We start from the raw sequence: 25,648 nt of genomic DNA, 5'->3' as shown, positions 1-25,648 counted from the left end.
GGTAGGAAAGATGTAGTTCAGGGAGTGAATGGAGGACTTGACTTTCCTTCAACCAGAGAAGGTATAAACAAGAGCTGCCTAGGAAAGGGTTTAGGGATGCCATAAGAATGCTTCCAAAAGTCTATCCTTGGCCCTCTCACAAGCACCAGGCTACGACACATGACATGACCACTGTGGAGATCTCAGGGAGAAACCATAAAACAGACCAGTGATCCCCAACCATTTGCAGCAACAGGCTGCTCCCCAACACATTGTAGTTACTCCCAGTGGCCTCAAAGCAGGTGCTAATATGTTCATTTTTGGCTTGGACGCTTTAGTTGCATAAAAACCACGTGTACTGCCCAGACAGGGCCTCCGGTAGGCTGCCAGTAGTGACGTGAGGGTTTCTAACATGTCCGGATTTCACCTGGGTTTTTGGAAGGGCTGCCTGGTGAATTAGAAAATCCATACAGGATATTGAAGTAAATGATTGATCACCATGTCATCAGTCCTGTTCTCCACATCACCCCTCTAGCCCCCAACGTCATCCGGTGCTCCCCCCAATGTCACCACCCTACTCCCAATGTCACCTGGCCTGCCCATCATATGTCACTGGCCCGCTAGCCTGAAACCCGCAGGACAGGCGGGTTCAGGCCGTCTGCTGCATTAAATCTTCAGGTCGACCTAACACTGTCAGCTTCCGGCTCCTCCATTTATAGATTTGCACTTGCCCCACCCCTTTTGTGACATCATTGCAGGGTGGGAAGGAGGAGTCTAGCTGGGCCAGGCCAGGTGCGGGTTGGGTGAGGGCAGGTTAGGGTCGGGTGCGGGTCCAAAAAATCTGGACCCGCACATCACTAACTGCCAGCACCAACCCTACATGTAGAAATCCTCCCACCAATCTTCTCCCACTCTTGCCCAAGACTTATGCCACCTTACTGTCCTCAGCCTCATGCCCTTCCATAGTCAGTTCCCAGCCCATTTCTATATCTACCCAGGCCCAGACTGGCAACCTGTGGATTTTGGCAAATGTAAGATGCCATAGTAGACAGTCACTATTTATTGGGCTAGTGGGGGGCTGTTGGGGTGACTCAGTACTTAAATACCAGGGACTATTTTGAATCTCAGTTTAAAATACCCCCACCCAATTGCACAATTCTGTCAAACCCTTAACCCAAAAAATAGAAGGGTCAACTCACCAAGTACAGGAGGAGGTTCAGGTGCATGTGCCTATGATTAAGTGTCTGTGGAGATACAAAACGTGTAAGGCTCTGCCATGTGTACAGAATAAAATTATATATTTCTCTTACACGTCTGTGTGGAGGATTGGTTCTTGAGTGCCTGCTCAACTGCAATACAGTTTGGATCTGTTGAATAGAGTCCTGCACGGAACCAATTTGTTAAACCCGACCTGCAACCCGCAACCGGACCCGCAACCCACATACTTACCCGATTGGACCTGCTACCCGACCTGCAAGTACCTTATCTGCAACCCGATCCTTGAGAAACAGGAAGTGCTGTCACTGTAAACTGGAAATGACATCATTAGAAGTAGGCGTGATCAGAAAAAAAGGAGTAAAAAAGGAAGTGCTGTCATTGTAAAGTGGAAGTGACACAATTAGAAGTAGGCGTGATCAGCCTAGCCGGTAAAATACCTGCCAGGTCCGGGGCTGGCATTACAAATTTACCGGCAATGTAGCTGCCGGTAATTTGTAATACCTATAACAAAAGCCCTTGGCCCTCTGGCAGAAATTGACCTTTCCTTTGTCTTCTGCCCCTCTCGCAGCATGACGTATGTGGCTCCGCCCCTTTTTATGTCACAGCCCACCCATTTATCCCATGGCTCCGCCCATTTTTTACATCACGGCGTTACCGCCCCCATCACTGGGCAGTAAATTTTTTTTACAAAGGTGGCAACCCTACTTGGGACCCAACCCACAACCCGCAAACCCGAAAAACCACCGACCCTCGTCTATACGCGCTCCCGAAACTTCTACCTACAACCTGCGGGTAACCCGAGGGTACCCGACCCGCTGCAGGACTCTACTGTCGAACCCTCTACACACAGACCTGCTACTCCCACAGCTGCCAATACCCCACCAATTCTTACTGCCCCTCAATACCCCCTCCAGCCGACCCCAAAGCTAAACACACTTCTGAGCCGGTGTCTATTCTCACAGTTACAAAACAACAAGAGTTATAAATATCCACAGTTTCTCTGTTTCGGTTTCAATATGGTGTCAGTGTTCTCAGGCCCACAAAGTATCGGAACCTAAAATCAGAAAAAAACTCACAGTGGTTTCTAGAAAAAATGGAAAATGTTCTTAAGAGGAACAAAAAATGTATATTCTGTATATCTGAGGTCTGAATCTTTGAAATTAAAACAAAATTGGAAATAATGAAACAGAAATGTTAAAAGATATTTCCTATATGAAAGTAGAAAGATATTACTGTACAGCAATAGAGGCTAATCCTATACAAGGTGAAGTGACAGTAAGTGACATATACGCGGGGCTTCCTGTAAAGATGGTTCCCTCCTGCCCAAAAACAAGAAACACTGGAAGATGTAAATGAAATACAGCTCCATTCCATCAAAGCTTCTGCATGAAAGATTCTGCCCCATTTATACTGAACTATACTCCTATGTAGTACTGGCTTAGGGTAGCAACATGGCAGCTCCTCCCCATACATATAAATATAAATTAGCGATGCACCGAATCCACTATTTTGGATTCGGCCGAACCCCCGAATCCTTTGTGAAAGATTCAAATACCGAACCGAATCCTAATTTGCATATGCAAATTAGGGGTGGGAAGGGGAAATCATTTTTTACTTCCTTGTTTTGTGACAAAAACTCACGCAATTTCCCTGCCCGGACCTAATTTGCATATGCAAATTAGGATTCGGATTCAGTTCGGCCAGGAAGAAGGATTCGGCCAAATCCGAATCCTGCTGAAAAAGGCCGAATCCCGAACCGAATCCTGGATTAGGTGTATCCCTAATATAAATATACAAAAGGAATGTTCTCTAGAATAAATTCTCCCCATGTACAGTTATGCGTAAATACATTTAATCATTTATATAGGAACCAAACTGTAAATGATACCCTTATAAATAGCCCGTTGTGACATCAGACTGTGTCGTTTATAACTTAAAGGTATATGCGCACAGTTACAATATGATTGTGCAGCAGGAGTGAAAATGAATGGCTGACTGGGGGGCTGCTGTTAGTGTCCAGTGCAAAATTAAAACACTGTAACGCTGGTGCCTTTGCAGGAAAAGCAGAAAGTAAAGTGCCCCCATACTGACTACAGACACAGGGAACAGTCACTAGTAACGCAGAGGACATGGAGTCTTTATTTCCCCTTTACTCACAGTTACAGCCCTGTACAATGACTGACAGGAACAGGGGGGAGAGAGACCAGGAGGGACGGGTGTTTGGGAATCAGAGGGAGGGAAATGTACAAAAATAAAATGTACTCACTCAGTCTTAATTTAATCTCAAAGCAAACATTGGTCATAAATGAGCACTTGTGGATCATGAAGGATAATGGAAACCTTGATTATATTCAAAAGACTTTTAGAAGTCACATTGGAGGTCTGTGACCTTTAGAAAAGCATATGACCTGTAGTCTCATGCCTTTATATGGTCACAAAACTACTAGGGGTTACATTATCCCATAAAATACAGAAGTGAGTCCCCTGTATAACTCAGCCTTGTGTCTTTATATGGTCACAGAACAACCCCTCAGTGACTTCTAATATCCTTATCATTTACAGTAGGGGGTACATTATCCCTTATAATACATGAGTGATACTCAGAGTTCCCTGTATAACTCAGCCTGCAGCCTTGTGCCTTTATATGGTCACAGAACAACCCCTCAGTGACTTCTAATATCCTTATCATTTACAGTAGGGGGTACATTATCCCTTATAATACATGAGTGATACTCAGAGTTCCCTGTATAACTCAGCCTGCAGCCTTGTGCCTTTATATGGTCACAGAACAACCCCTCAGTGACTTCTAATATCCTTATCATTTACAGTAGGGTGTACATTATCCCTTATAATACATGAGTAATACTCAGAGTTCCCTGTATAACTCAGCCTGCAGCCTTGTGTCTTTATATGGTCACAGAACAAGCCCTCAGTGACTTCTAATATCCTTATCATTTACAGTAGGGGGTACATTATCCCTTATAATACATGAGTGATACTCAGAGTTCCCTGTATAACTCAGCCTGCAGCCTTGTGCCTTTATATGGTCACAGAACAACCCCTCAGTGACTTCTAATATCCTTATCATTTACAGTAGGGGGTACATTATCCCTTATAATAGATGAGTGATACTGAGATTCATGAGATAACTATGCTAGAATAATGACAAGGCAGTAAATGTAAGTAATGTACGTAGATATTATCCTTAATTAATATTCGCAGTAACAGCATATGTGGAATCTAATCATAAAATACTGTTATTACATCTCCAACCTCCAGTTACAGGAAATACTGGTTTCGCCTGCTGGGTGTCAAACACACATTTTCGGAAACATGTTCAGTGAATAAAACTGCATTGATACAATATGTGAAATTTTAAATGTCCAATATTTTTGGGGATGAAAAAAAAATGGTGCAAAAGCAACAGCACCAGTAATGACTGAATGTCTCCTGTGTGATGGTTCTAGTAGCTGTTTCTATTCACACAGGGAAGGAGAATAAAACAAAGTAAAGGGGAGATATTATATAATTCATTCATTTATAGCCGCTCACACTTCCTGCAACGCCTCCTCAGCCGTTACCTATTAAAGGGGGATAGAATGGAAAATACTGAGCACATTTTTAATTGGTCTTCATTATTTATTTGTTAAAGTTTTTTTTAATGATTTGCCATTTTCTTTTGACTCTTTCCAGCTTTCACATGGGGGTCACTGACCCCATCTAAAAAACAAATGCTCTGTAAGGCTACAAATGTATTGTTATTGTTACTTTTTATTACTCCTCTTTCTATTCAGGCCTCTCCTATTCATATTCCAGTCTCTTGTTCAAATCAGTGTATGGTTGCTAGGGGAATTTGGACCCTAGCAACCAGATTGTTGAAATTGCAAACTGGAGAGCTGCCGAATAAAAAGCGAAATAAGTCAAAAGGTAAAAAATTCTCCTAGAACGCTAGTGCCTGTCTGATACTACATGTTAAAGTGAATCGAGAACTAGCCTTTCAAGGAATACTTCCCCTTTGTTGGTCAGACAAGTCAGAGGCTTTACAAACGCTTGGGCTCTCGTGTTACACACTCACAGGAGCCATAAAACCGTGTGTAGTGTTTACCTGCTCCGAGTTACACAAACACACAATGTGGTCAGGCCACAAGCACTCGAATTCTTCTGTATTTGTTACTTGTGGAAAAAAAAGAAACAAACCGGGGCAGAGAGAAACGCGTCAGGTCTCTCAGGGGGTCGGTGCTGAATCATTTCTGAATTGAGATCAGTGGGCGGAAAAAGAGACGCAAAGTCCGTGGGATGATGAAAGCTGCAGCTGCGATCAACACCAGCACAGGGGCAAAGCTCTTATGTATAGAGAGATATATATAATACACAGAAGCCATGAATATCCTGTAAATTATATAGTGAATAAAGTACCCCCTCTTGTAAAATATAAGGATATTATAAGTTACCGAGGAGTTTCATGACCATATAAAAGTACGAGGCCGAAGGATGAGTGTTTTTATTATAATACACAAATTTCAGTGAGTCATGTGACAGAAATGACATCAGAACTCACCGTTTATAATTGATGACATCAGAACTCACCGTTTATAAGGATATCATTTACAGGATATTCATGGCTTTTGTGTATTATATATAGTGAATAAAGTAGCCCGTATTGTAAAATATAAGGATATTATAAGTCACTGAGGAGTTTCATGACCATATAAAAACACGAGGCACAAGGTGACTTCTAATATTCTCATATTTTCCAACGAGGGGTACTTGTTAATATAATACACAAGTTTCAGTGAGTCATGTGACAAAAATGACATCACTACTCACCGTTTATATCTGATGACATCACTAGTCACCGTTCATAAGGATATAATTTACAAGATATTCATGGCTTTTGTGTATTATATAGTGAATAAAGTACCCCCTCTTGTAAAATATAAGGATATTATAAGTTACCGAGGAGTTTCATGACCATATAAAAGTACGAGGCCGAAGGCCGAGTGTTTTTATACAGGTCATGGAACTCCGAGGTAACTTCTAATATGCTCACATTTTACATGTGAGTCATGTGACAGAAATGACATCAGAACTCACGGTTTATTACTGATGACATTACACCATTTATAAGGATATAATTTACAAGATATTCATGGCTTTTGTGTATTATATCCTTATAATACACAAAAGCCATGAATATCTTGTAAATTATATCCTTATAAACGGTGAGTTCTGATGTCATCAGTTATAAACGGTGAGTTCTGATGTCATTTCTGTCACATGACTCATTGAAATTTGTGTATTATAATAAATAAAGTACCCCCAGTTGTAAAATATAAGGATATTAGAAGTTACCTCGGAGTTCCATGACCTGTATAAAAACACTCGGCCTTTGGCCTCATACTTTTATATGGTCATGAAACTCCTCGATAACTTATAATATCCTTATATTTTACAAGAGGGGGTACTTTATTCACTATATAATACACAAAAGCCATGAATATCCTGTAAATTCTATCCTTATAAACGGTGAGTTCTGATGTCATCAGTTATAAACGGTGAGTTCTGATGTCATTTCTGTCACATGACTCATTGAAATTTGTGTATTATAATAAATAAAGTACCCCCAGTTGTAAAATATAAGGATATTAGAAGTTACCTCGGAGTTCCATGACCTGTATAAAAACACTCGGCCTTCGGCCTCGTACTTTTATATGGTCATGAAACTCCTCGGTAACTTATAATATCCTTATATTTTACAAAAGGGGGTACTTTATTCACTATATAATACACAAAAGAGTTACATCCTTTTTGAGATATCACGTCTGGGTTATTGGCCAGCAGTGTCGTACAGTGGGTTCAGGTTGGCCCGTCTGAACCCACTAGGGTTGCCACCTTTTCAGGAAATTTTTTACCAGCTGTGGTGGGGGCGGGCCATGATGCAAAAGGGGCCGTAGCCGCAGCGTCGTAGCGCCGATGGCCACAAGGCGAGGAAAAGGTAAGTTAGGAGCGTAGGGCCAAGGGCTTTTGCTGGTAAATGTGTAATACCAGCCCTGGCCTTGGCAGGTGTTTTATCGGCCAGCATATCTCCTAACTGTTCCATTTTTAGTGGAACAGTCCCTCTTTCACAGCTCAACCCGCAGTCCCTCGTTTGTACTGGAAAGTCCAGTTTTTCTCTGCGCTGAACAGCCAGAAAAAGAAACAAAGTTTCTAACTTCAGTGGCTTTTGGCAGAGAGCCCAGAACGGCCATAGCTGCTTTTGTAACAATTTTGAGATAAGCAAATAAGTAATTGTAACAATATAAGATAACAGGTCTCTTGGGAGAAGTTAGACTCACAGCTTAAAGGGCAATTCACCTTCATTAGCAAAACTGTAATAAATGGAAAAAAACAGAAATGTGTTCAATCTTTCATAACCTGCCAAATTTTGTAAAATCCACATGGTAATTAGGGGGTGTGGTCACAAAAATGGGTGTGGTCAAATACTAGGGCATTCTTTGAAAATCCGGGCCCCCCTTGCGAGCACCCGAACCGTAAATCTTGCCTCTTCGTTGCCGAATGCGGAAGTACCGAAAAGCCAAAGCCGATGCGCCGAAAAGACCCGAAGTCACGAAAACAGCTGGAATTGAAGTCCTGAAGCGGCGAAAAGACCCGATGTCACGAAAGGAGGCGAAGTTGAAATCCTGAAGCCACAAGTTCAATTCTACTGAACACCAGTTTGTGTTTTTTTTTTTAATCCCCTGGTCACCAATGAATTATTTTAATATTCTATAGGCCCCTGCCACCAATCTTTTTTTAAAACATTTTTTAAACTTGTAAGGGGGCCCCTGCCACCAATGTTAACTTGTAAGGACACCAATGTTTTGGTTTTTTTTTCAAAAGAATTTTTTTTTTTATAATTTTTTTTGTTGCCCCAATTTGTTTTTAACTTATAAGGGGGTCCCCTACCACCAATGTTTTTTTTTAATATTTTTTTTTGTTGGAGCCCCAATTTTTTTAACTTGTAAGGGGGCCCCTGCCACCAATGTTTTTTTTTTTCAAAATATATTTTTTTTTTGTAAATTTTTTTTTGGGGCCCCAATTTGTTTTTAACTTATAAGGGGGCCCCTGCCACCAAAGTTTTTTTTTTGTTTTTTTTTTAAAAACAAAAAATTTTTGTTGGGGCCCCAATTTTTTTAACTTATAAGGGTTACTGCCACCAATGTTTTGTTTTTTTAATGTTTTTTTTTATTGTTTTTTTGTTGGGGCCCCAAGTTTTTTTAAATTTATAAGCTGCCACTAATGTTTTTTATTTTTTATTTTTTTTAAAAAAACATTTTTTTTAAATTTTTTTTTTGGGGCCCTGACCATCAATAGCTTGTGTGGGCAGGTTACTTTTTTAGCGCTGATGTCTGTGTGGTCTTTTAACTGCGATGTGGAGTGGGCGGGATATGGGGTGGAGCTTGGGCGTCAGTGTGGGCGGGGCCCAGGGGGCCCCAAAAATTTTGTTGTACGGGGCCCCGTGATTTCTAATGGCGGCTCTGGTCCTGTTTCCCTCTCGCCATCAGAATAGGAGAAAAAAAAAACTGCAGGTGATAGTGCAGCTGGCGGTCATTGATTTCCCTTGATTTCTGATAAGAAAAAAAAAACAAAGTTTCAGCAGACTAAATAATATAGTTTTTAGGCACGCAGAGTGCAAATTTGTATCTTTTTAATGTTAGTAAATATTGTGCATTGTCTCGAGAAAGAAAGGAGTAAACAAATTTCTGCCTTTCAGTTGGCCGGTTAGCTCAGTTGGTTAGAGCGTGGTGCTAATAACGCCAAGGTCGCGGGTTCGATCCCCGTACGGGCCACTTGACTGTTTTTCTTTGTTTTTTTAGGATCAAGGCTACTCTATTTCAAGCTGATAGACTGTGAGGGGGGTGGGGTAATGTTGCATTAAATTAAAGGGAAAGATCACCTTTTCACAAGTTATCTTTATACAGTACTAGTTGCCTGTGCCTCCTGATGTGCAGGGGGATCCGGGGTAGATGGTCCTAATAATTACTGGGCCACTAGGAAGAGTGCCCTGCTAACAAATATAGTTGGGTCCCAATTAAAATATTTCCATGCATGTATGACCACACCCCTTCCCAGCCAGTACCCCATTATGCCAGAACCCTGTACATCAGGGTTCTCCAACCACCAGGCCGCAGCCTTGAACTGGGTCGTGGACAGTCCTGAACTGGGCCACCGAACAATGAACTCAGTGTTTGACGCCGGCGCACCCAAAATGGACGCCGACCCCTCTGACAACCTCCCCGACCCCTCCCAACCCCATCGGCCCTTGGAAAAAAAATTGGCTCTTTTTTGGTCCCCGGGCCAAAAAAGGTTGGGGACCCCTGCTGTACCTGATCTACTTGGATGTCTAGCTACCTTCATGACCAAAGAATTTGTATTTTTTTTACACAAAAAAAGCTACAAGCTTCAACTGGCCGGTTAGCTCAGTTGGTTAGAGCGTGGTGCTAATAACGCCAAGGTCGCGGGTTCGATCCCCGTACGGGCCAACTTTTGTTTTGTATTTTCCTTATACGCAAAATCTTGTAAACATCCTACATTCACATGTAAAATGCTAAGGCATTTATAATGTAATGTCTGTCCTCCTTCAGAAATTAAACCTCAGACCTTCCCACCCATTGACATTCAGCAAGTCAATCTTTTTGCATCAATCCTTGTGCCTTGGTTTGACCACAGGGGCGGCGGTGCTGTCTCAGGCGGAAGCAGCAGACCCAGAACACCCCTCATCCGGATGTAGTTTAAAGAGCACCCAGAGCAGTACTCGCTGCATATTTCATTTTAGTCCTTCCTTCATGATTTGCATCTGAGAAAGCAACAGAGAGAATTAAGTTGTATTAAAACAATACCGACGAGGATGGGATTCGAACCCACGCGTGCAGAGCACAATGGATTAGCAGTCCATCGCCTTAACCACTCGGCCACCTCGTCTTAGACTCCAACATTTAAATGACATGATTTTAAAGGGGAAATCCCTGTTCTCAGTTGAGGCTGCATTGTGCTTTCTAATATAAATAATACTGAGCTGCATAACTAAAGTTGGCCATAGACATAACAATTACAATCTTTCTTGGAAAAGATCTTACCAAGATAGATCGTACGTTTCAATACACGCGTGTAGAGCTGAATCATCAGATATACAGATAGAAACAGTAGATTTCTACCTGTATCTGACGATTCAGCACTAACAATGGCCGATGTTTGGTCCCTTCAAAGGCCCCCGAACAAAATTTTCCATCCAGCCCGATCGACGAGCCCACCGATATCCAAGTCTTCTGCTGATATTAGTCGGCTCTTTTCCCACCATACACGCGCCGAATATCAAACGAAAATATGTTTTGTACGATATTATCTGTGCGTCTATGGCCACCTCTAGTCTTTTACAGGGATAGAACTAGGGGCTACATACATGCCTCTGCTTCCATTTCAAAATGACTGATATTTAGGAAAAGCAAGAGGCTTAGCACAGTGAGCGCGTGGGAATCTGGTGAGCCCAAGGCCGCCATCAGAAATCACAGGGCGCGCACAACAAAGTTTTCTGGGCCCCTGATCCCAGCTCCCAAGCCCCACCCCAGATCCCGCCCACACCACAGTAAAAAAGCCACAAAGACAGCGCTGAAAACGGTAACCCCCCCCCACAAACATACGTTATAAAAAGCCATTGGTGTTCATTATAAGTTAAAAAAACACATTGGCAGCTAGGGTCCCACATAAAAGTTTTTTAAACACATTGGAAGTCAGGGCCCCCCATACAAGTAAAAACAAAAACTCATTGGTGATCAGGGCCCCCCTATAAGTTTTCACAAAATGGAGCCAGGGCCCCCATAATAGTTTTCAAAAAAACATTAGCGCCAGGGGCCCCATAGAATATTTAAAAAATATAAAAACATTGGTGGTTAGGGGTAGTGATAGAATAAATTCGCCTGGCACAAATTCGCTGTTTCGGCACCAGCGAATAAATATAAGAATCTCCTGCGAAAATTCACCCGGCATCAATCTACGATTTTTCGTGAAAACATTTGGTTTGCTCGATTTTTCAATGAAAACGTTCGAATTGCTCGATTTTTCCATGAAAACATTCAAAATGCTCAATTTTCTTTTTGAAAATGTTCAAATTGCTTGATTTTTCGAATTGCTCACTTTTAGTGAAAACGTTCGAACTGCTAGATTTTTCCGTGAAAACATTTGAATTAATCGTTTTTTTTTGTGGAAGCGTTCGGATTGCTAAATTTTTCAGTGAAACCGGTCAAATTGCTCGATTTTTTCGTGAAAACGTTCGAATTTCAAGTTTTTTTGTGAACTTTCCGATTTCAAGATTTTTCTCAAATTTTACGCAGTTTCTCAAATTTTGCAGGAAATTCACAAATTTTTCGGCGAAGCAAAACAAGAGAAATTCGCACATCATTAGTCAGGGGTTTAAATAAAAAAAATACACATTGGTGTTCAGTGGAACTTACCTTAGGCTCCGTTCATGGCTTTGGGTCTTTTCGCAGCTTTGGCTCCGTTCGCGGCTTCGGGACTTCAGCAGATCGATGCTGTCAAGGGGGGCCTAGCTAAATCGTAAAGTGCAGCAAATGTGGGCCCCCTTTAGGCCCAGTACAAATGTACCCCCTGTGCCCCCGTGATGGTAGCCCTGCCCGTGCCCAAGCTGACCATACACGGGCACATTTTTGTCATCGCTCTGTGAACAAGCCCATCGGCTAAATAATCATTTCAATGAATTATTCGCGCATCTATGGTAAACGATATGGGCGGAGACTTTGGCCGTACCTTTGTCATCTAGTCTGCGAGATCTAACATATATGGACCAATCATTGGCTGTTTCTTGGTTTACTTTCATAAAATGCATGGGCAGTGAACAATCGTTTGACAATTATTATTTGACTGTCCCATCCCCCGACCAATTTCATAGTTCCACAATGAACATTGTTAAGCCTCTCCGATCGACTGTTGGGACGGTTTTGTTGGAACAAGACAATTGTTTGCACCCCAAATGAAGTAGACGATTTTATTGGATTGTGCTAAAATCCAGCAGGAAGAAAAAGCCTTTTCTGAACTTTCACTACAGTTGTAAGGTTTGGATCACATAAAAGTCCAACATTTTTGTATCGTACAGTAGGGAGGTGCATTAAGGTGGCCATACACGGGCCGATAAAAGCTGCCGACAGACCGTGTCGGCAGCTTAATGGCCCGTGTATGGGGCCCCCCCGACGGGTTCACCGATCGAGATCTGGCCAAAAGTCGGCCAGATCTCGATCGGATGGGACAAAAAAATCCCCTCGGATGCGGTCCCGCGATCCGACCGCCCGTTAGGATCCGATCGTTAGGCCCTAGGGCCCACGATCGGATGAGCCCGATATTGCATATCGGAGGGAGATCTGCTCGGTTGGCGACATCGCCAAACGAGCGGATCTCTCCATATACAGTGCTTCTTATTCAATTGACACACAATCGCAGCAACAATAACACTCGCCCAGCCGACGAGGATGGGATTCGAACCCACGCGTGCAGAGCACAATGGATTAGCAGTCCATCGCCTTAACCACTCGGCCACCTCGTCTTGGGTGTTTTGCAGGAGTGATGTCATGGTTCATCTAATATTCTTGACTCCTTTAATAGGCATTATTATTATAGCAAGTCCTTCCCATGAGATTTGAAATCAATGTTTATTGGATTTCGTTCAGACGCAAGAGCATTAGTGAAGGTATGGTCAGAGTGTTTAAGTTCTTCCACTCTCAACTCAACATACTATTTCTGCACATTATTGTGCTGCATTGGAAAAACGCCTTCTTCAAACTGTTCCCTGAAATAGGATGCATAGAATTGGCAAAAATATCATTCTTTCCTCTTTGAGTTTTTTGACTATAGTAAAACTATCTGGCCGGTTAGCTCAGTTGGTTAGAGCGTGGTGCTAATAACGCCAAGGTCGCGGGTTCGATCCCCGTACGGGCCACGTTTTCCTTTTCACTATGTAATGTCTCAGCCTGCAGCCTTGTGTCTATATATCAGGTGTGCCCATACCTTACTAATGCGAGGTCTACTTTTAGTAAAGTTTTTCCATTTTGATCTACATTGATAAAAAGCATTGTCAGCATTCTGTTCCATTGAAAACATTACTTAAATATTATATTGATTTATGAGCAAATGTATATTGCCGTTTTTAACTAACAACTATTTATTATGTAACTTTAATAAATGAACTTTAATAAATCTCTTAATGCAAAGGATGAAACAGGAGGTGATTTAGTCAACTGTTTAACATTGTCTTGAGATGTACTGATCACCAGGCAAAAGTCTACTGGTAGATCCCGATATACCTTTTGGCCACCCCTGCTATATATGGTCGCAGAAGCCCTCAATGACTTTTAATATCAGACTCTAAGGGGGGAACTTGCACCACTGAGGTTGGCTGCAAATGTGGGGAAGGAAGGTTTGGGGCAGTCAAGAGAAGAAGCAGGGGATGGAAGGGTAGGGGAGCTGGTTCAAAGCAACAGATTCGCCATTTTGGCTGAAGATGCTGGGGAGGACAACTCTGAGCTGGTATGTATGGAGCAGACTGACTCTCAGAGCACCCTGGGAGGCAGGGTTCGGCATATAGTGGAATGAGTGGACAGATTATTGGGAGGAGCTGGGGAAGACGGTCTTGGTACACGTAGGTACCAATGGCAAAGTTAGAGGAGTTGGTGAAGTCCTCAAGAATGGTTTCAAAAATAAAAGAGTGAAATGGGCTGGTTAGCTCAGTTGGTTACAGCGTGGTGCTAATAACGCCAAGGTCGGGGGTTCGATCCCCGTACGGGCCAAGTGTTGTTTTCACTATGTAATGTCTCAGTCTGCAGACTTGTGTCTATAGAAGGTCCCAGAACCCCTCAATGACTTTTAATATCAGACTCTAAAGCTGGCCATAGATGTTGAGATTTTTAAAAGATCAGATCCTGATCGTGAGACCACGATCTTCTCAGAACGATCGTACGAATTTACCATCAACTAAAAAGACCAATTTACCAGGAAAACAAAGGGGAGCTGCCTGCTTGGCCCTGCAGACATAGATAGATTGCACTGGGACCGACAAAGATTTTTTGACCTGGCCGATCAATTTCCCGACAGATGTCGGCCGAAAAATCGTAAGATGTAAGATCGTTCGAATCCCACTAACCACACGATAATTGGTCGGGCTTCCCTAAAATCGGTCGTTCGGCAAGAAGCATCGTCGCGTCTATGGGGAGCTTAAGGGGGGAACTTTGACTACTGAGGATGGCAGCAAACGAGGGGGAGCAAAGGAGGCTCGCAGAGGAACCACTGGCAAGGGGCAGTGACGGCTAATGAGGGAGGAAGGTTTGTTGCAGTCAAGAGGGAAGCAGGGGATGGAAGGGTAGGGGAGCTGGTCCAAAGCAACAGATTCACCATTTTGGCTGAAAATGCTGGGGAGGACAACTCTGAGCTGGTATGTATAGAGCAGGCTGACTCTGGGAGGCAGTGTCTCTAATACGGGTGCAAGGAGGGAAGGGCAGGTTTTAGTAATAGGGGATTTAATTATTAGAAAAATGGATAGGGTAATCTGCTGTAAGGACCCTTCATGCCAAACAGTCTGCTGCTTGCCTGGTGCTAGGGTTTGGCACAGATTATTGGGAAGGGCTGGGGAAGATCTGGCAGCCTTGGTGCCATTGACAACGTTAGAGCAGGTGGTAAAGTCCTCAAGAATGATTTTAAAACTAGAGGGGCATCATTGGCTGGTTAGCTCAGTTGGTTAGAGTGTGGTGCTAATAACGCCAAGGTCGCGGGTTCGATCCTCGTACGGGCCAAGTGCTTTTTTTCACTATGTAACATCTCAGAAGGATTTTACACTTACCTGTTGTTAGTTTATTACACATGGGTGCCTCCTTAAGTGCCATTTTACAATACAGATATGCTTGCTCTTGCAGAGATAACATCATTGTAATGAATGGAGGAATCTGATTAGATTAAAAGCCAGACCAGCTGACATGAGTTGGTTTTCACTTACGGGAATAAAGAATTGATTTAAAGGTGGCCATACACACATAAATATTATTATATGAAACAAATTTTCCTACAATATTCGATACACATATGGCAGGACATGAGCTGATATCGGCAGAAAGCTTGGATCTGAAGTATCTTTTCTGGAAAAATTTTAATTGTTAAGTCTATGGCCACCTTTAGCCTATATGAGCTAAGGGCAGAAACAACCCCCATACCTACATGAGCTTACTGGCATTTTCAGGGTTAAGTCAAATGTAATTCTAAATGCACAAGTTATAAGAACATTTCCTCTGCAAGCTCCACCTGGTGGCAGAATAGAGAATGTACTAAATAAATCGGATATTGAGCAATAACTGATGCAGCAGTGCCACCTCTAGGTCCCAATCTATTTTGGGATACCCCCTTAGTTATTAGGGATGCACCAAATATTCGGTTCATGATTCGGCCTTTTTCAGCAGGATTCAGCAGAATCCAAGTCCGAAAAATCATGTGGCTTTTCATCACGCAAACATGGAAATCAAAATATTTGTGCTGTGCGTGCGGTTCTCTTTCAGCCTCTTTTCCCTAATTTACATTTGCAAATTAGGGTTCAGATTTGGTTCGGTATCTGGACGAATCTTCCACAAAAGATTTAGCATTCAGTCAAATTCTAGAATTGAGGATTCGGTGCATCCCTATTAGTTATTAATAAGGGTTGCCACCTTTTCTGGAAAAAAAAAAATACCGGCCTTAATATATTCTTGCCATTTTTTCCTTTTAATAACATTGGCTTCAAGCATAATTTTTACCGGCCAGGTCGGTAAAATACCGGCCGGGCGGCAACCCTAGTTATAATATACACAGGGTTGTACAGTCAGAGCTGAAGCAGATCCACAATACAGACAGCTGGGTTGCTGCACGCTCCCAGGGCCACCATCGGGGGGGACAAGTTTCCATGATGGGGGGCCCGGCAGTGCTGCAGTTTTGAAAGAGCTGGGCCCCCTTGCGAGCGCCGAACCCTGCGGCCATTTTTGAAGTCCGGAACAGCTGAAATGCGGAAGTGCCAAAAAGCCGAAGGACCCCTAACCACCAATGTATTATTTTAATACTCTATAGGCCCCTGCCACCAATGTTTTTTTTAAAAATATTCTTTGTTTTAACTTGTAAGTGGGGCCCTGGCACCAATGTTTTGTTTTTAACTTATAAGGGGGCCCTGACCATCAGTAGCTTTTTATAACTTGTGTGTGGGGGTGTTAATTTTTTAGCGCTGATGTCTGTGTAGTCTTTCAACTGATGTGGAGTGGGCGGGATCTGGGGTGGGGCTTGGGCGCCAGTGTGGGCCCCAAAAATTTTGTTGTACGGTGCCCCGTGATTTCTAATGGCAGCCCTTCACGTTCCCATGGGGGATACTGGGCAATTTTGGGCAGGGCCGGAACTAGGGGTAGGACAGGGCCGGAACACGTGCGTATGGCGCAAATGTAGTCGTCAGGCACCGTGACCGCCTTACTACTAGTTCAGACGCTTCTTTCCCCACCTGTGAGAACAATCCCCACTTCCTGGACACTTCTTCTGCGCATGTGCACTTGAGCTCCGGTGTACACGTGTGCCTGTGCGCGCTCATCAGAAGGGGGCGATGAAGTTGACCTGATTTTGGACAACAGTAGGCGGCAAGTGACCTTCCTGTCAGTGTTGCTTTACTATTGACTGGCAAAGTTCGTGTCTATCGAGGGTGCGTATTGGGTATTTATTTATATATTAAAACTGAAAATAAACGACATTCGTAATTTTCCATCAGGTAGTACTGTGCATTTTATAAAAGAAATAGTGAGTGACCCACAGCATATCTGCACAGGACACGTTTGTGGTACCCCAGCATTTCACAGCAGGCACAGCGTGTGGCCCCTGAGCATTTCATGGCAGACACTGTGTGTGCAACTAGGGTTGCCATCTGCCCAGTATTTTACCGGACTGGCCTGTAAAAATTAAGCTTGATCCCAATGTTATTAATAGGGGAAATGCATAAAAATAGAGGAAGGCCGTTATTTTTTTTCAAGAAAAGATGGCAACCCTATGTGCAACACACCTCCCACATTTCATGACACAGTGAGAGGGCCCCAAAGCATTTCACAACAGGCAGAGCATGTGACCCCCACATCTGCTGATAAGGGGCACCGTCAGGGAGTACTGCAGTAAAAGGCCAAAAGAGATGGAAAAAATCATCGAACCGACCACTTTGGCATTTGTAATCTCATTTTTGTGTATGAAGGCAGTGCTATGTGTATAGCGTGAGGCATGTAAATACCGTCTATTTTCAGAAGGCTTTATACTGCATGTCTTGCATGGGAAGAGGTTTTTGGCTCCTTTGAGCCTATCTCACCCTAACCAGGTTGATTTTTCTGCTTCATTATAAATGCATATGACATCCCTTAACACACAACAGGCGAATGTAGGACACTTACAAGCTTTTTTGTATTAGGAATGTGCAAAAGTATAGTTGGCCCGTACGGGGATCGAACCCGCGACCTTGGCGTTATTAGCACCACGCTCTAACCAACTGAGCTAACCGGCCAGCTGCAGCATTTCCTACAGCTCTCTGTTAAAAATTCAAGTTGCTGGTGGGGGGGGGGCTATCTAGACATCCAAGTGAGTGTCATTTAAGTTTTTGGCATAATGGGGTGTGGCTGGAGAGGGTGGGGGGCATGGCCATGCATGCATGAACATGTTTAATTGGCAGTGGACCCTGCTTATTTAGTAGTATGGAACCCCATAATTCCCAATCACAGCCCTGCAGCCGATATGCCATTTATCTACTGACAAGGTGAGCCCAACCCTTTACCCCGCACATGGAAAATGCATCAGGAGGTACAAGAAACTAGTAAATAAAAGTGATCTTTCCCTTTAATTTAATGCCACGCCCCCTTCCCTCCTGCACCTAAAGAGATTTGCAAAGAGCTGCCCATCCGGTTAACCCTTTAACTGCCGCATCTATGCATGCTAGGCATCAAAGTGTTCAGGATACCCCAGCCGGTCATGATAAGGATGTTTTATGTGGGTCCTTTATGCAATGCGAGAGATCAGAAAAAAAGTGGAAGCTTTGAGGCAATTTTCAGTTATTTCATCAAAACTGCCAATTTTGTGACCTGAAGTAGAAAGACACGGTTAGGCATTTTGGATTAGCCTGGATGTGTACTTTCCAAAAATATATGCTTTGGACGGGTCAAACTTTTTGTGATATTTTTACAAAAAATTCCATAGATTTTTTTCAGTAGCTGAAGTGACTTTCGGGACAAGTCATTTGCGCTAACTTTATTTTGGGGTCTGTCATTGGCAGATACTTTGGAAATCCTATGCACAATTGGCATCAAGGTGAACCCCTGGCAACCATATTTACAATAGTTTTACTTGGTTCCTAACGGTTTGGTAGATACGAACTTGAAAACTTTGCAGAATTTTCATACATTTTTATACAACCCACTAAGTTTGGAAAAACATCGATATTTGGTAATATGGAGTAGAAAGACATAGTTACCCCTTTCTGATTGGGGGTAAACCTACCGTTCCGGGATTTTTTGGCTTTTAAATCTAAAGTATGCTGCTGCAGTGCTTGGAAAATTTGGTAGTTTACTGCTGGGAGTTTTTGATCTATAGAAGTAATAAAATGTTAAATTTTTCTGCATAAAATAAAATATTTATCTGGTATAAATCCCTATATCATGAAAAATAGTCTTTTTTTTTTTTGTTCTTTAGGTATCTTGCTCCAGAAGTGGAAATACACAAATACACAAGCAAATCTAGAAAGCTCAAGTTCTCTTGAAAAAAAAAAAAAATGTATAGTTTTCCTAAAAATACCCCCAAAAATGCCTCTAAAATGAGAGAGCACAAAATGTTCAAAAAACAAATGAAATGTGAAATTCTGAAGGCACTGCAAGGGTTCAAGATTGATCTGGAAAGCACATGGAGAAAAACTGCGTGCTAATTGGCCACTCATATCTATAAGAAAATTAAGGCAGAATAATTACATTTATGAAAATATGAAATAAAAAAAATTAATAAAACAAAAAGACAAAAAAAAAAAAGTGGCCCGTACGGGGATCGAACCCGCGACCTTGGCGTTATTAGCACCACGCTCTAACCAACTGAGCTAACCGGCCAACTGGAAAACAGGATTTCTTAAGTTTTTTTTTTTCCTACATACAAAGAATTCTCATTTTTTGCTGACACTAAAGAGCTAGAAATGTGCACTCTACATGGCTAATTAAAAGATTATTCAGGGTTTGGACTAGTCACATCCAGAAGGAGCACAAGTTCTACTCAGATACACTGACTCGGCATTGTTAGAAGCACACAGTTAGCCACACATCCGTCTTAAAGGTAGAAATTAACCAAATATCTGTAACAAGTAACTGCGTGCTAATTGGCCACTCATATCTATAAGAAAATTAAGGCAGAATAATTACATTTATGAAAATATGAAATAAAAAAAATTAATAAAACAAAAAGACAAAAAAAAAAAAAAAAGTGGCCCGTACGGGGATCGAACCCGCGACCTTGGCGTTATTAGCACCACGCTCTAACCAACTGAGCTAACCGGCCAACTGGAAAACAGGAATTCTTAAGTTTTTTTTTTTCCTACATACAAAGAATTCTCATTTTTTGCTGACATTAAAGAGCTAGAAATGTGCACTCTACATGGCTAATTAAAAGATTATTCAGGGTTTGGACTAGTCACATCCAGAAGGAGCACAAGTTCTACTCAGATACACTGACTCGGCATTGTTAGAAGCACACAGTTAGCCACACATCCGTCTTAAAGGCAGAAATTAACTAAATATCCTTAACAAGTTACTGCGTGCTAATTGGCCACTCATATCTATAAGAAAATTAAAGGGATGGAGGCAGAATAATTACATTTATGAAAATATGAAATAAAAAAAAAAAATAAAACAAAAAGACAAAAAAAAAAATAAGTGGCCCGTACGGGGATCGAACCCGCGACCTTGGCGTTATTAGCACCACGCTCTAACCAACTGAGCTAACCGGCCATGTGACAGTTGCAGCAAAGGATCCCTGATTACATCAAAGCCACTGCAACACACAAGTATATAAACAATACAAGCAATGAAAAAATAGGGCTAAAGACCAGAGGCCTGCCAAAATCAAACCTATTTTAAGGGCTTGTTCATTATTTGTTTGAAAACTATCAGTTCTGTAAAGGTGAAAAGGAAACATTTTAGGAAAACTATAAAATACTAAGCCATGAAAAAAAAAATGTTTTGTAAAAGTGATTTTTTTTTTTATTGTTCTGTATTGTTTTCCTAAAATGCAACTAGCTGACTTAGAGCTTCTAAAGGAAAACTAAAAGGAATAAAAAAACAACGATTTGACCAGCCACCCAGCCCCCCCCCCATTAAAGGAGAAGTATCACAAAAATGAAAATGTAATATAAGCTCCATCATATCAAAATTAAAAAAAAAAAAACGTTCTAAATATCATCAAATATTCTGTACCACTTCTGAAATAACCAAGCGACTTCAGATTTTGTTGTGTAAAATGATCACTTTTAGCGCGATCCCATAATGGATCGCAAATCGCATTACTATCCTTAAAGGACCAGTAAAATCAAAAAAATTTTTTACAGAAATTCGTTAGTACACATTGAAAAAAATACACCAAGTCAAATTATACTTTAGAATCAAAAAGTCTTTATTAAAAAATAACTTACAGAAACTCCGCTTCCTGTCCTCTACAGAAAAGGCGACACGGCGACCATCCATGGAGCGGCGCTCGATTTCTCCTCCCTGGCTCTCTGCTGCTGGATCCTTTAGCTCCCACATTCCGTGCTTCAGTGGCGACAAGTCAGAGCCTCGCTGCATGTAAAAAGTGTATCAAGGCGTGCATTAATATAGGCCGCGTTTTCACTGGCGCCAGGCCGTGTATAGAACTACTTCTGCCATGGTATGAAGAGACAGGCAGGGGCACGGGTGAGCGACAGGCAACGGGCATCTCATATCCGGGATGAGCGGGAGGCAGAAGGAACAGTAGGCAAGACATTCCATGTCTATGGCTTAGGCTACAGGGGGTTCGAGCAGCTGGGATGTTACTGGTCCTTTAAAGGAGAAGTAAACCCCGTACAGTTAAAAGCCCCTATTTGCCACCTCCACTGCCCCGCCTTCCTGCTTAGTGTTCTACTCTTATATGTGTCCCGTCCAGCAACACTGACCTATATATACACAGAATAGCACAGTGGAGTTCGGGGGCGCTTCCAGGGGTGCTTCGCCAATGAGGCGAGTTGAGGCTGTTGCCTCAGGCGGCAGCGCCCCACTAGGTACCAGGGGCAGCAAAAATGCTGCTCCTGGTACTTTAAGAGCGAATTTCCGGGGGAGGGGGGGCAGCAGCAACTGCTGCTGCCTCAGACGGCGGAGGGGCCAGGATCGCCCCTGGGCGCTTCCTGAAGTGAGTGCCGACATTTTAGCCTTTGGCGCATGCGTAGTTGGAGCAGGAAAGCTCCGTAAATAACAGAAAAGAAAGATGATGACCCCGAAGATACCGAACATGGCGCCCCTGAGCTCCGTTACTCTGCATATATTGGTCATTGTTGGTGGACGAGTTGGTGTAGCAAAGTCCAATGTAGCTTTTCTATTGTTGATGCTTATGAGTGACTTGTACCTTGCAGTGCTCCCTCTGTATTTACTTTCATACAGTCTTCTCTTTATGGTAGACTTGGACATGGAGACTCTACCTCCTGGAGACTGTTGTTCACTTGCTCTTGTGAAGGGGTTTCTCTTCACCATGGAAATGATTCTGAGATCATCCACCAGTGTTGTCTTCCCTGGACGTCCAGGTCTTTTTGCGTTGCTGAGTTCACCAGTGATTTCTTTCTTTCTCCGGATGAACCAAACTGTAGCAATTTCTCGGATTTGTTTTCCTGTTTTTGCAGCGTAAGGATGACTTGTTTCTCCTGCATGGAGAGCTCCTTTGTCCTCATGTTGTCTGTTCCACATACACCCCCCCCCCCCAAATCAACTCCAGGGCTTTTATCTGCTTCATTGATAAAGATATAACGAAGGAACTGCCCACAAAATAGCCTTTGAATCAATTGTCCAAATGAAGTGATTGTGTTAAAAAAAAGACTTTAGTTCCTCACATTTTTATGCAAACTTTTTGTTCAACCCACTGAATTAAAGGAGAAGGAAAGCTTACTCCGTATTCTTTGCAGGAATAAAAGTTCACTTTATAGTGTGCTGAATCTGTAAGGTATTTTTTGTTATAGGCATTTGTATAGTTAATATCTACCGTCCTAAGTCTCTTAGTTCCATTCATCATGGGGCTGGAGTTCTGGTAACCAGTTGCGCATGTGACTCCATAGCGCGTCATCAATCAAGGAAACAAAGCAGCGCTTATAAGTGGAATGCGCTGTAATGTTAGAAGAGAAAATGCCGCCTCGGGCAGTGGGAGGAAGGAATGTACAGAATTTGGTGACTTCACCCTAGTGCAGCCGGCAGGTTTTCATCAGAGCAGCATACGGAGCGAAGGGAAGCACCAATAGGAGAAACAGTTAGTGTTCTGAAAACTGTATATAGACGCAGTTAGAATGTACAACACTTAAAGGGATACTGTCATGGGAAAAATTTTTTTTTTACCAAAATGAATCAGTTAATAGTGCTGCTCCAGCAGAATTCTGCACTGAAATCCATTTCTCAAAAGAGCAAACAAATTTTTTTATATTCAATTTTGAAACTGACATGGGGCTAGACATTTTGTCAATTTCCCAGCTGCCCCTGGTCATGTGACTTGTGCTCTGATAGAGAGATTTTTGTACTTACCGTTAAATCTTTTTCTCTTGTCCTATATTGGGGGACACAGGCACCGTGGGGATGAAGATCCTGCAGCTGGAGATGGACACTAACATGTTAAACTTGACTCCTCCTCCTGCTCTGGGCTTCATCCCCTGCCTCCTCCTACTATCTCCAGTTTCGACCGAAGAAGGAGCAGAAAAAACCCATAAGAAGGAAGAGTCTCAACCCTCTCAAAAAATATAGAATTTTGAACAATACTCCCAACACGGAGAATTAACAGATTATAATCAGAAAAAAAAAACAGTGTCGTACAGGGAGGGAAGGCCTGTGTCCCCCAATATAGGACAAGAGAAAAAGATTTAACGGTAAGTACAAAAATCTCTCTTTCTCTTGCCTAATTGGGGGACACAGGCACCGTGGGGATGTCCCAAAGCAACCCATGAGGGCGGGACACTGACAAGCTATAAGGTGTTTAACTGATCACAGCCTGTAACACCTTCCTCCCAAAGACGGCTTCGGCCGAGGCCCGTGTGTGTAGCCTGTAGAAACGTGTGAAGGTGTGAAGGGACGCCCAGGTGGCCGCTCTACAAACTTGTTCCGCCGATGCTTGGTGGCGAACAGCCCACGAAGTGCTAAGTGAGCGAGTAGAGTGTGCTTTCACCTTGAGTGGAGGCTGTAGTCCTCGAACTGCATAGGCTCTAGTGATGGTAGCCCTAATCCACTTCGCTACCGTGGTCTTAGCCGCTTTGGACCCGCGTTTGGGGCCATCCGGAATGATGAAGAGAGAATCTGACTTTCGTACCTCCTTGGTAGCTCGTAGATAGTGTTCAATAGCTCGTACGACATCCAAGTTGTGCAGTTTCTTCTCTCCAGGATTTTTGGGGTCTGGACATAACGAAGGCACAACTATATCCTGATTGAGGTGGAATTCGGATACAACCTTAGGTAAAAAGTCCGGAGTAGGTCTAAGCACCACCTTGTCCTTGTGTATGATGGTGAAAGGTGATTTGCAGGAGAGTGCGGCTAGTTCCGAAACCCTGCGAGCAGAGGTGATGGCCAGGAGAAAGACAACCTTTTCCGTCAATGTAGACAGAGGAAGCATGTCGAGTGGCTCATAGGGATCCTCCTGAAGCACAGAGAGCACCAAGTTAAGGTCCCAGGGTGGAACTGGGCAGCGATACGGAGGTATTAAACGGGTTGCCCCTTGAAGAAAAGTTCTGATATTACTCCGGAGCGCCAGCTTCTCCTGTAGCAGGATGGATAATGCTGATACCTGCACCTTCAAAGAGCTCAGTGCCAACCCTTTCTGCAACCCATCCTGAAGGAAGGAAAGGATATCCCTCTCCTTAGCTCTCTGTGGGTCTGTGTCCCGGTGTTCACACCAGGAGATGAAGGTTTTCCATACCCTGTGATACGCCTTGGAGGAAACAGGTTTGCGAGCCCTAAGCATAGTGGGTAAGGCATCTGCGGGTGCTCCAGCTCTCTTCAGCACTAGGGCCTCAAGAGCCATGCCGTTAAAGCCCACTGACGAGAATTCGGATGGACGACGGGGCCTTGAGTAAGAAGGTCCTGTCTGAGTGGCAGGTGGAAGGGGTCGTCCTTTGCCAGCGCCACTATGTCTGCAAACCACGACCTCCGGGGCCAGTATGGGGCTATCAAAATTGTTGTGGTGCTTTCCCGTTTGATCTTCTTGACGACCTTCGGCAGAAGTGCCAGAGGTGGAAAGATGTACGTCAGAGAGAACTGCCAAGGGATCACCAGAGCGTCCACTGCATGTGCTAACGGGTCTAGACTTCTTGAAACAAACCGAGGAACCTTGCAGTTGCTTCTTGAAGCCATCAGGTCGATGTCTGGTAGCCCCCATCTTTCCACCAGCAGTTGAAAGACCTCGTGATGCAGACTCCACTCTCCCTGGTCTAGCGTTTCCCTGCTGAGGTAGTCCGCTATCCAGTTGTCTACCCCTGGTATGTGTACCGCAGAGAGGGCCGGAACGTGGTTCTCTGCCCACCGAAGGATTTCGTTTGCTTCCTGCAGTGCTGCGGGGCTTCTGGTGCCGCCTTGGTGATTTATGTAAGCCACCGCGGTGACATTGTCGGATTGGATCCGTATTGCTCGGCCCTGGAGTAGGTGTGTTAAGCTTTGTAGTGAGTAGCGAATCGCCCTCAGTTCTAGGAGATTGATAGGGAGGGAGGTCTCCACCTGATCCCAGAGCCCTTGGACTGTGGTCTGGTCCAAGACACCTCCCCATCCCCGTAAGCTGGCATCTGTCGTGAGGACCGTCCAATGTAGGGGTGGAAATGGCCTCCCCCCTGTTGTCCGGTGGGGCTGTATCCACCAGTCGAGAGAGTGTAGCACCCGGATTGGAAGGTGTATCAGGCGGTCTAGATCGTGTCGATCTTTGCGTTGGTGTGACAGAATTGCCTGTTGCAGAGGCCTTGTGTGGAATTGAGCATAAGGGATTGCTGGAAAAGATGCCACCATCGTACCGAGGGTTTGCATGGCAATCCTGAGAGAGATCCTGTGGGAACACTTGAGTTTCCGAATCCTGTTCTGTAGTGTATGGGTCTTGTCCGGAGGAAGAAATGCTCTCCCTCTTCTGGAGTCCAAAATCAGACCTAAGTATTCTATAGTCTGAGACGGAATGAGGT

At 43.4% G+C, this 25,648-nt stretch overlaps 11 non-coding genes across 11 annotated transcripts; 5 read left to right on the top strand and 6 right to left on the bottom strand.

The window, feature by feature from the left end:
• The first annotated feature begins 8,952 nt into the window (after nucleotides 1-8,952).
• Nucleotides 8,953-9,026, top strand: trnai-aau. The gene has a single exon. It is a non-coding gene; the product is annotated as a tRNA-Ile (tRNA).
• A 619-nt stretch (nucleotides 9,027-9,645) lies between these two features.
• Nucleotides 9,646-9,719, top strand: trnai-aau. Its single transcript has one exon. It is a non-coding gene; the product is annotated as a tRNA-Ile (tRNA).
• Nucleotides 9,720-10,076: 357 nt separating this feature from the next.
• On the bottom strand, nucleotides 10,077-10,158 carry trnas-gcu. The gene has a single exon. It is a non-coding gene; the product is annotated as a tRNA-Ser (tRNA).
• Nucleotides 10,159-12,705: 2,547 nt separating this feature from the next.
• Nucleotides 12,706-12,787, bottom strand: trnas-gcu. The gene has a single exon. It is a non-coding gene; the product is annotated as a tRNA-Ser (tRNA).
• A 319-nt stretch (nucleotides 12,788-13,106) lies between these two features.
• On the top strand, nucleotides 13,107-13,180 carry trnai-aau. Its single transcript has one exon. It is a non-coding gene; the product is annotated as a tRNA-Ile (tRNA).
• A 773-nt stretch (nucleotides 13,181-13,953) lies between these two features.
• On the top strand, nucleotides 13,954-14,027 carry trnai-aau. The gene has a single exon. It is a non-coding gene; the product is annotated as a tRNA-Ile (tRNA).
• Nucleotides 14,028-14,952: 925 nt separating this feature from the next.
• Nucleotides 14,953-15,026, top strand: trnai-aau. The gene has a single exon. It is a non-coding gene; the product is annotated as a tRNA-Ile (tRNA).
• Nucleotides 15,027-17,699: 2,673 nt separating this feature from the next.
• On the bottom strand, nucleotides 17,700-17,773 carry trnai-aau. Its single transcript has one exon. It is a non-coding gene; the product is annotated as a tRNA-Ile (tRNA).
• A 1,508-nt stretch (nucleotides 17,774-19,281) lies between these two features.
• On the bottom strand, nucleotides 19,282-19,355 carry trnai-aau. The gene has a single exon. It is a non-coding gene; the product is annotated as a tRNA-Ile (tRNA).
• A 368-nt stretch (nucleotides 19,356-19,723) lies between these two features.
• trnai-aau lies at nucleotides 19,724-19,797 on the bottom strand. The gene has a single exon. It is a non-coding gene; the product is annotated as a tRNA-Ile (tRNA).
• Nucleotides 19,798-20,172: 375 nt separating this feature from the next.
• Nucleotides 20,173-20,246, bottom strand: trnai-aau. Its single transcript has one exon. It is a non-coding gene; the product is annotated as a tRNA-Ile (tRNA).
• Between the last annotated feature and the right edge of the window lie 5,402 nt (nucleotides 20,247-25,648).

The sequence above is a fragment of the Xenopus laevis genome, chromosome 3L, assembly GCF_017654675.1.
Source record: "Xenopus laevis strain J_2021 chromosome 3L, Xenopus_laevis_v10.1, whole genome shotgun sequence".
NCBI classification, from domain to species: domain Eukaryota; kingdom Metazoa; phylum Chordata; class Amphibia; order Anura; family Pipidae; genus Xenopus; species Xenopus laevis.
The sequence above is the reverse complement of the archived record's forward strand: the minus strand, read 5'-3'. Positions and strand labels throughout refer to the sequence as shown.